At 51.5% G+C, this 8,503-nt stretch overlaps 1 non-coding gene across 1 annotated transcript; it reads left to right on the top strand.

The window, feature by feature from the left end:
- Positions 1-275: 275 nt before the first annotated feature.
- Positions 276-466, top strand: LOC148509540 (U2 spliceosomal RNA). The gene has a single exon (XR_015869419.1). It is a non-coding gene; the product is annotated as a U2 spliceosomal RNA (small nuclear RNA).
- Positions 467-8,503: the final 8,037 nt, after the last annotated feature.

Below are 8,503 nucleotides of genomic sequence, written 5' to 3'. Positions count from 1 at the left end.
AGTAGGCTTCTCCACCGACCCTGAACCACTAGGTCCCAGGATCAAGTCCTGCCTTTGACAAAGATGTGTATATATATATATATATATATAATTATATATATATATATATATATATATATATATATTTAAAACAAAAAAGATGTTTGTTTGTGCTTGTTTAATAGTCCCTTCCATGGCTAATTCTGCTTCACTCACTCCTACATGGGCCGCTGATGTGATAGCAGAAATTAGTAGGTCTCAATCTCTCTGGGAGCGGAAGGGAAGCTCAGTGCTGAATCGCTTCTCTGCCTTTTGGCTAAGATCAAGTGTAGTATCTGTTCTTATCAGTTTAATATCTGATCCGCCCCCTATCTGGGGGCCATACATTAAATGGATTTTTAGAACAGGGAGATGGAAGAAGAGCTTGCTCTGTCCACTCCACGCATTGACCTGGTATTGCAGTACTGCCAGGACCGGTGCACCTAAAAAAGATTACACACTGAGTGCGTCACACGCATGTGAGGTCACTTCCTCCGTGCCTCTGGGAAGGGGAAGAGAGAGATCCTTTTCCATAGATGTACGATGACGTCATCTACCAGTGTCCAACGTCATTCCCTACCATCCAAGTGAGAGGGAAATATATCTTTGTGGCGAGCGATGCAAGCCCGCAAGGGGCTAACTTTCTTATTTTCCTGGAAAGTGTGGGCAGAAGCCTCCTCTTCCACCCTCACTCACGTCTCTTCCAGGTACAGCTGAAGGGGTCTAATGCTATTCCCTCTGCGAAGGTCTGAGACAAGCCCCCTGCCGCCCTCATAGGGCGTTATCTATCAATACCCGAGGTTATAGGTACTGCAGCTACTGTACCCTACATTTTCTATTACAAAAAAAAAAACAACTAACCAAAAACGCCCTCTGATGACTGTCCTACAGTCAAAGAAGTCAGACGGGGAATTCCACGCTCATGAGGATCCATGAATCAGAATTTCAAATCTGTTCCTGCTACTCAGAGATTTTTAATCTGTTTGATACAGATTCCACGTCGCCCCCCCCCCCCCAGTTATCCTTTTCCATTATCTATGATGGAAAGGTGGGTGACATATTCCTGCGTCTGTTCTCTTCTTTCTAAGAAAACAATGCTTCTAATGCCGGATGCTACATTACTTAATACTCTACGGTGGGGGAGCCTTTAATTCTGACTGTCCGACAGATCCTAGATCTACCATGGGGACCCCCTTCTTATCGTAGTTGGACCGATCTATTTATACTACAAGGGGGGTTCAACTTAGAACTTATTAGCGCCTGGATTAACAAAGCGGTAGCTGGCTGGGCGGACCACTTGAATACGAGCTTGGACTCCGGTACATCCAGAGCAGAGTTGCATCTATTAGCAGAACACATTCATGATCTATGCAGTCAGATCAGTACTCGCATATCCGCTTCGGCCATTTTTGGCCGCATAGCTCTCTGGTTGCGCTCTTGGCAGGTGGCCGCAGAATCCAGAAGGGCTGTTGAATATTTACAGTTCACTGGTGATATGCTTTGGATCCAGGAGACCTTACTCTGGTTCCTCGTTTCAGTCTTTTTATGCACCCACAGCCCTTTCAGGGTAGGGCCCGAGGTGCTCCCAAGTAGGCATGGGGCGGCAGAGGTAGCGGTCGTCCACAAAAGGTTGCACGACAGGTACAGAACTCTCTTATGGTCTTTTCAACAGGCTTGGTCGCAGTCTCTGTAACAATCTGCTGTGCTTGTTCCGGTTCCAGCACATCAACGTGGTATGGGGCTTTACTCAGATCTTGGGTGATGCCCAAGCCGGATGGTTCAGTCAGACCCATCTTAAACCTGAAGTCTTTAATCCAGTATCTGAGGATGTATCATTTCAAAATGGAGTCACTTCAGTCTGTCTTGCGAGTTGGAACCAGTGGAGTTCCTCATTTCCCTGGATATCGAAGATGCCTATCTCCATGTTCCCATATGGGGAACCGCACCAGGCCTTTCTGCGTTTTACAATTTTGAAAAATCACTAACGATTTTGGGCGTTGCCGTTAGGGTTATCCTCGGTTCCCCGCATTTTCACCTAAGAGCCTGTTATTCAAGGCTCCATAGGAATCTCTTTTCTTGGACCACGCCTACCTGACATACCAGACTCTTATCCAACATTGTTGGATAATCAATTTCTAGAAATCCAGCCTCAGTCCATCCCAGAGACTCCAGTTTCTGGGGGTGATCCTGGATACGGTATTTCAGAGGATTTTCATTCCGGAAGACTAAGCCGGGCTATCCGGTTGTTAGTCCTCAGACCAAAGAGGGTGTCCATGCTTCTTGGTTTACGTTTCTTGAGGAAGATGGTAGCTGCTTTCGGGGCACTTCAATTCGGACGATTCTACTCCTGGGTGTTCCAGCTAGACCTGCTATCACAGAGGTCAGGGACTCGCCTGCATCTACATCAACGGATCCGTTTGGTTCTGGCTACTGGTCTTCTCTGGTGGACACAATCCAACAATCTCTTGGCGGGCAGAAATTTCGACAAGTGACTACAGACGCCAGCCTACGAGGCTGGGGAGCAGTGGTTCTTGGCTATCACTTTAAGGTTCGTGGGTCCCCTCTGGAAACAGGGTGGCCCATAAGTGAGTTGGAATTTACTATGCTCTGCTACAAGCAGCAAAGTTGCTAAGGTCTCTTCCGGGGAGGTTTTACTCAGACAACACGAAGGCAGTCGCTTACGTCAACCTTGAGGGTGGAACTCGAGGTCTAATGGCCATGCGAGAAGTAACTCAGATTCTCTGGTAGGACGACAGTCTGTCGTTATTGCTGTCAGCAGTATTGATGCCGAGAGTGGACAACTAGAAAACAGATTACCTAAATCGCCAGGACATCCATCCCTGGGGAATGGAGGCTTTAGCCAGATGTGTCCCAAGCACTCGTGAGTCGATTGGGTCGTCCTCAGGTGGACCCCCATGGTGTCCAGATTGAATAATCAGCTTCCAGCACACATGTCAAGTACTCGGGATCCACAGGCAAGGGCAGTAGACACTCTACCAGTCCTATAACTTGGATTACCGGTTTACTCCGATTCCACTAATTCCTCGTTTACAAAATAGGATAAAACACAAGTCGACCTCAGTCTTCTCGTGGCTCCGAACTGGCCTCGGACTAGTTGGTTCTCGGACCTTCAGTTCCACCTGGCAGAAGTCCCGTGGCCCCTTCCTCTTTCCCGGACCTTCTGCAACAGGGTCCTTTCGTCCACCCCAATTTAGCAAAACTGCATTTTACGGGGTGGCTCTTGAACTGATATCTTAGGATGCAAAAGCATCCCAGACTTGTTTTTTTCTTTCCCACCATGTTTTGCGCCAGGAGACTGGTTTCGGCTGCGCATTATCATCGCACCTGGCGCTCTTATGTGTCATGGGTACCATTCGGGGCTTTCCGTCTAGAACTTTGCGGTTGTTCCATTGTTTTTTTTTTTCTCTAGACCAGATCAGTTTCTGGCCTGCGATTGGGATCTTGTAAAGTGCAGGTTTCTGCTCTTCTCCTTTCTTTCACCGTAAGTTGCTCCTCATTCCTGAGATGCAGCTGTTTCTTCAGGAGGTGTTGCGGGGGCAGCCACCTTTTGTACCACCTATGGCTCCTTGGGGCTTCTCTTGGCTTTGGCTTCGGCATGCAGAGTTTCAGAATGGGAGGGCTCTGTTCCATAAGCGTCCTTACCTTGTGTTTCATGCTGATAGGGCGGTACTCAGGATGGTAGCCGCTTTCCTCCCTGAGGTGGGGTCGGCTTCCCACATAAGCCAACCTTTTGTGGTGCCTCTTTGGTGGAGGACTCGGGTGTGTCTTCTACCCTGGATGTGGTTCGAGCTCTCCGCAGTCAAGTTATGTCAGTAATGATCATCCGTCAACACATTCTGTGGGTGCGGGTGCCTCCACTTTACAATGGTGCCATGCAGCTACTTGGTCATTGGTTCACAAGTTTTGGCCGCCTTGTTCTGCAGGTCCCTCAGAGCGCCCCCGCCCGTGGGGTAAACTTTGGGACGTCCCCAGCGTAAGCAGCTCCAGTGTCCCCTAGTGGATGAAAGAGAAAATGGGATTTTGGTACTTACCGGTAAATCCTTTTCTCTGATTCCACAGGGGACACTGGACGCCCACCTCAGCGCTCTTCGCCTGCCTGTTAGTTCCGTATGTTGTATGGTTTTGTTGTGTGATATTTCTCCTTTTCACTCCTATTGTTCTCCATCTCCTCTCGGTCTTCATTTTCTAAACTGAGGGCTGGTGGGGAATAGAGGGGGAAGAGCTTCACACTTTTGAATTAATTAGTGCCAGCTCCAGCTAACCACGCCTCTATACCCCAGCGTAAGCACCTCCAGTGTCCCCTGTGGAATCAGAGAAAAGGATTTACCGGTAAGTACCAAAATCCCATTTTTTAGTCCCAGTCCGACCCTGCCTCCCACCGCGGGACACAGAAAAACGGGACTGTCCCGCTGAATGTGGGACAATTGGGAGGTATGTGTGAGCCTGCAACGATGAACGATGCGCATTCCCGCATGTCAAATAACGATATCTGACATCTGATGTATTTGCAGTCAGATTTGGACGATTCAGTTCAATTTAATACAGTACTGTCTGAAATCGTTCATCTGACAGATTTGACCGTGCTGCATACACACGGAACAACTTGAACAACCATAGATATCGTTGATAGATTTCCCTGCAGGTCAAACGATTTTGGTTGTACTCACTGATAGATATCTATGATAGATATTTCAGTGAAGCTATCTTTAAGTTGGCCTGCATGCATGAAAGACCATAGATATCGTTATCGTTCCTGCGGGAACACGCATCGTTGGTAGTTGTCAGGTTGGTCACTGCCAAAAAGTGAACGATAACAACGATATTGCTCAAATTGCTCATAAGAGTTGTAGCGTGTATACGCACCATAACACATATGCACAATATCACATACATACATACTAAACTACTCGCCTGCTGTCCTTTTCTCCCTGAGCTGCCCGACTGTTGGCTCCACGTGCGGCGTATGTCAGGACGCATGTGAGGGAGCGAGTCCATCGGGCCACGGGACAAGTGGGGCTGAGCGGTGGTCAGCCCTCGATTCGGCTCCGGTATACAGCCACCACAGACATTGACGCTGCACGCAGCTTGCCGCCGGAGCGGCTCAGAGAACAGGGGACCCTGTTGGGATATCAGCTCCATTTCAGTCTGACACGACTGCTGACAGTAACGGAGGCTGCATTTGCTATCAGTGCAGCGGCTTGGACTAACAGAGGATCGTGAGTACTGTTGAGCTTTCATTCATACTATTGCTCCAGTACTGATTGACTATCAGCGTTTCCCCCATCTGAAGTCCGGCTCATTTGCACTGGGGTTCACACTAGTGTTGCCATCATCAACTGTGGCTTGTTTGCAACATTGGGCCTGATTCAGACCCACTCGCGAGCGGCTGTCCGCTCGCAAGTGGGTCGATGTTCTGGGCTGAGCATGCGCACGACGGAGGGAGCTCCGTCGTGCGCATGCGCCAGACGCAACGAGCGAAGGAAAGTCCTTCGCTCGTTGTGTCTGATCAAAGGGGGCGTGCTGTCGATGTTGATTGACAGCACGCCCCCTTTGGTAGGCGTGCCGGGGGCGTGCCTCCCTGACGGGGGCGTTCCCACGGGAACGCCTCCCGTCAGAAGCCGGCCCACTGACATCACTAGTGATGTCAGTGGGAGTGATTTTGGCTCTGATAGAGCCAAAATCACTCCGGAGCTTGCGGTTGAAAACCTCAACCGCAGGCTCCGGCTCGCAGTTTCGATGGTCGCGATGGTCAAGACCATCGCGGCCATCAAACTGCACGCTCGTATAACCTGTGGGTGGTGACCCACAGCTATACGAACGTCCAGGAGGACGCTCCATTTTCATGGAGGCCGGCCCTCATTCAGAGCGTGCGCTCTGCTCAGAGCGTACGGCTCTGAATGAGGGCCATTGTATTTCTGGGAAAGAGCATACTAGTGACTAATAGTGTATAGCCCCACGTTATTGGATTCAGACAGGGACATTTTTACACCCCGCATTATTGGGGATCGGAGATCACTTTTTACCGGTTGCTTATTCATATGCATTATTGTCCAATTTTGTTTATACATGTTTTTTAGGATTATATCTGTTTAGGAATCCCTATTGGGATTATATATTTATATGTGTTTCTCAATATTTATTAAACATTTTCATTGAAGGGTTATACTTTGTTTCCATCAATTTATCTGCTGTACGACAATAGCGCCATCTATCCTTTTTTTATACATACTAAACAGTACACTTACACTTGAAGCAGCAGCAGGTTACAAAAGGGCAAATACTCAATTTGTTAGGCTCCGCCCCTGCGATTAATGATGCGATTTGCAGGGATATGGGGTGGGGCTTGCCGTATTGGCTCCGCCCCAATGGGGCCAGCGGAGGCATTGGCGGGGTTCGCAGGGGATTTATGCCCTTAGCTGATGCAAGCAGTCTGTCGAACAGCGCGGCACCATAGCCTCTACACGGGAACACCTGTTCTCGGCGGGGTCACATCGACCCTGTGAGGGGGCCCCTCTGTGTGTGGGGGCCCTGGGGACAACCGCCCCTGTCACTCCCACTTAATCTGGCCCTGCCTCTGGGTGTGTATTGTTTTTTTTTTTTTCATATGGAGCCTTTGGGCCCCATTTCACAATGAGACATAACCCCTTTAGTGAGTGCTTAAGGGGCTATATCCTCCTTTCAGTATTTAACAGACAGCACTGACCTAGGGATGTGCAGGCTCGGTTCTACTCGGTTCCGTTCGGTTCTTTTTACCGGATCTTATTGGGTTTCAGCTGTCACGAGTTTTGGATAGCCAATAAGATTCGGTAAAAAGAACCGAACGGAACCGAGTAGAACCGAGCCTGCACATCCCTACACTGACCTTATCTTACCGCTGCTTGTCAATGTACCGCTCACGAACGATACAGTCCACATTGCGCTTACCCCCATTTTCTCCATACTAATAGGGACCCCCACATGTTTGTTGCCCAGGGGAACCCATAAAACCTTAATCCGGCCCTGACTGGCTTGATGTAACGGCACAGACACGGCACAGCAGCCGTCCTTGTCAGTGGATATTCCCGGCTGTTACACGGCAACAGTGCCGTGTCTGTGCCGTCTGAAAGGACCCAGTCATTTACATACTTAATTAAATTTACTACACAGCAAAAAAACTGCATTTTTTTTTGCAGGCCGGTGAAAACCTGCGTGTGTGAAATAGCTATGTCTCTACCATCCCTAGCAACCAGCACCATATAGACATGTCGTCCGCCCGGACTGTTACATCGGCTCTGATTGGCTGTTCTTGCACTATGCACAGCCTTAAGGCCCCCATACATCAGCAATTGATTGCAGCAATCGATTGTGTATAAAAAAATCTTTCCCTTTTCCAGTCGATTGCAGAATTGCCACAATCGATTGAAAAAGGGAAAGATTTTTTTATACGCAATCGATTGCAAATTGCACGATTGCTGCAATCAATTGCTGATGTATGGGGGCCTTTAGCTTTAATGAGGAAGGAGGGTAGACGAGAGTAGTAAGATGGCGCTGGACATTGCTATGAAGCTGTAAGGTTGGGTGTAGAAAGATGGCGAGCGCAGCGCCGATGACGTCATGACCTGCTAGCGTCAGATACGCGCGCTGTTACACTAGAGCTCAGGGTTTGGATCGTTCGTCGCCGCCGCTGCCGCGGCCTGCTGTGACTCGGTGCTCGACATGTACAAGACACCGATGCGGCGCGGGCTGTCCCCGGACACCCCACCCCTGCTGCACAGCGATAGCTCCCGCAGTAGCTCACGGAGCTGGTCACAGGGGCATTCTCCGACTAGGCCGTACCGCTCTCCGGTCAGACGCGGCCGCTCTCGTTCCCGGAGCCGCTCCCCTGCCCGGCGCTCCCGCTCCACATCCCAGGACCGCTCCGCAGCCCGGCGCTCCCGCTCCAGATCCCAGGGCCGCTCCGCAGCCCGGCGTTCCCGCTCCAGATCCCAGGACCGCTCCGCAGCCCGGCGCTCCCGCTCCAGATCCCAGGGCCGCTCCGCAGCCCGGCGCTCCCGCTCCAGATCCCAGGGCCGCTCCTCAGCCCGGCGCTCCCGCTCCAGATCCCAGGGCCGCTCCGCGGCCCGGCGCTCCCGCTCCAGATCCCAGGGCCGCTCCCCTGCGCGGCGCTCCCGCTCCAGATCCCAGGGCCGCTCCGCAGCCCGGCGCTCCCGCTCCAGATCCCAGGGCCGCTCCGCAGCCCGGCGCTCCCGCTCCAGATCCCAGGGCCTCTCCCCTGCGCGGCGCTCCCGCTCCAGATCCCAGGGCCGCTCCGCAGCCCGGCGCTCCCGCTCCAGATCCCAGGGCCGCTCCGCAGCCCGGCGCTCCCGCTCCAGATCCCAGGGCCGCTCCGCAGCCCGGCGCTCCCGCTCCAGATCCCAGGGCCGCTCCGCAGCCCGGCGCTCCAGATCCCAGGGCCGCTCCCCTGCCCGGCGCTCCCGCTCCAGGC

The sequence above is a fragment of the Taudactylus pleione genome, unplaced genomic scaffold (genome assembly GCF_031769625.1).
Source record: "Taudactylus pleione unplaced genomic scaffold, aTauple2 ptg000320l, whole genome shotgun sequence".
In the NCBI taxonomy this organism is placed as follows: Eukaryota; Metazoa; Chordata; class Amphibia; order Anura; family Myobatrachidae; genus Taudactylus; species Taudactylus pleione.
Note: the sequence above shows the minus strand (reverse complement) of the source record. Positions and strands in the feature narration are given on the sequence as shown.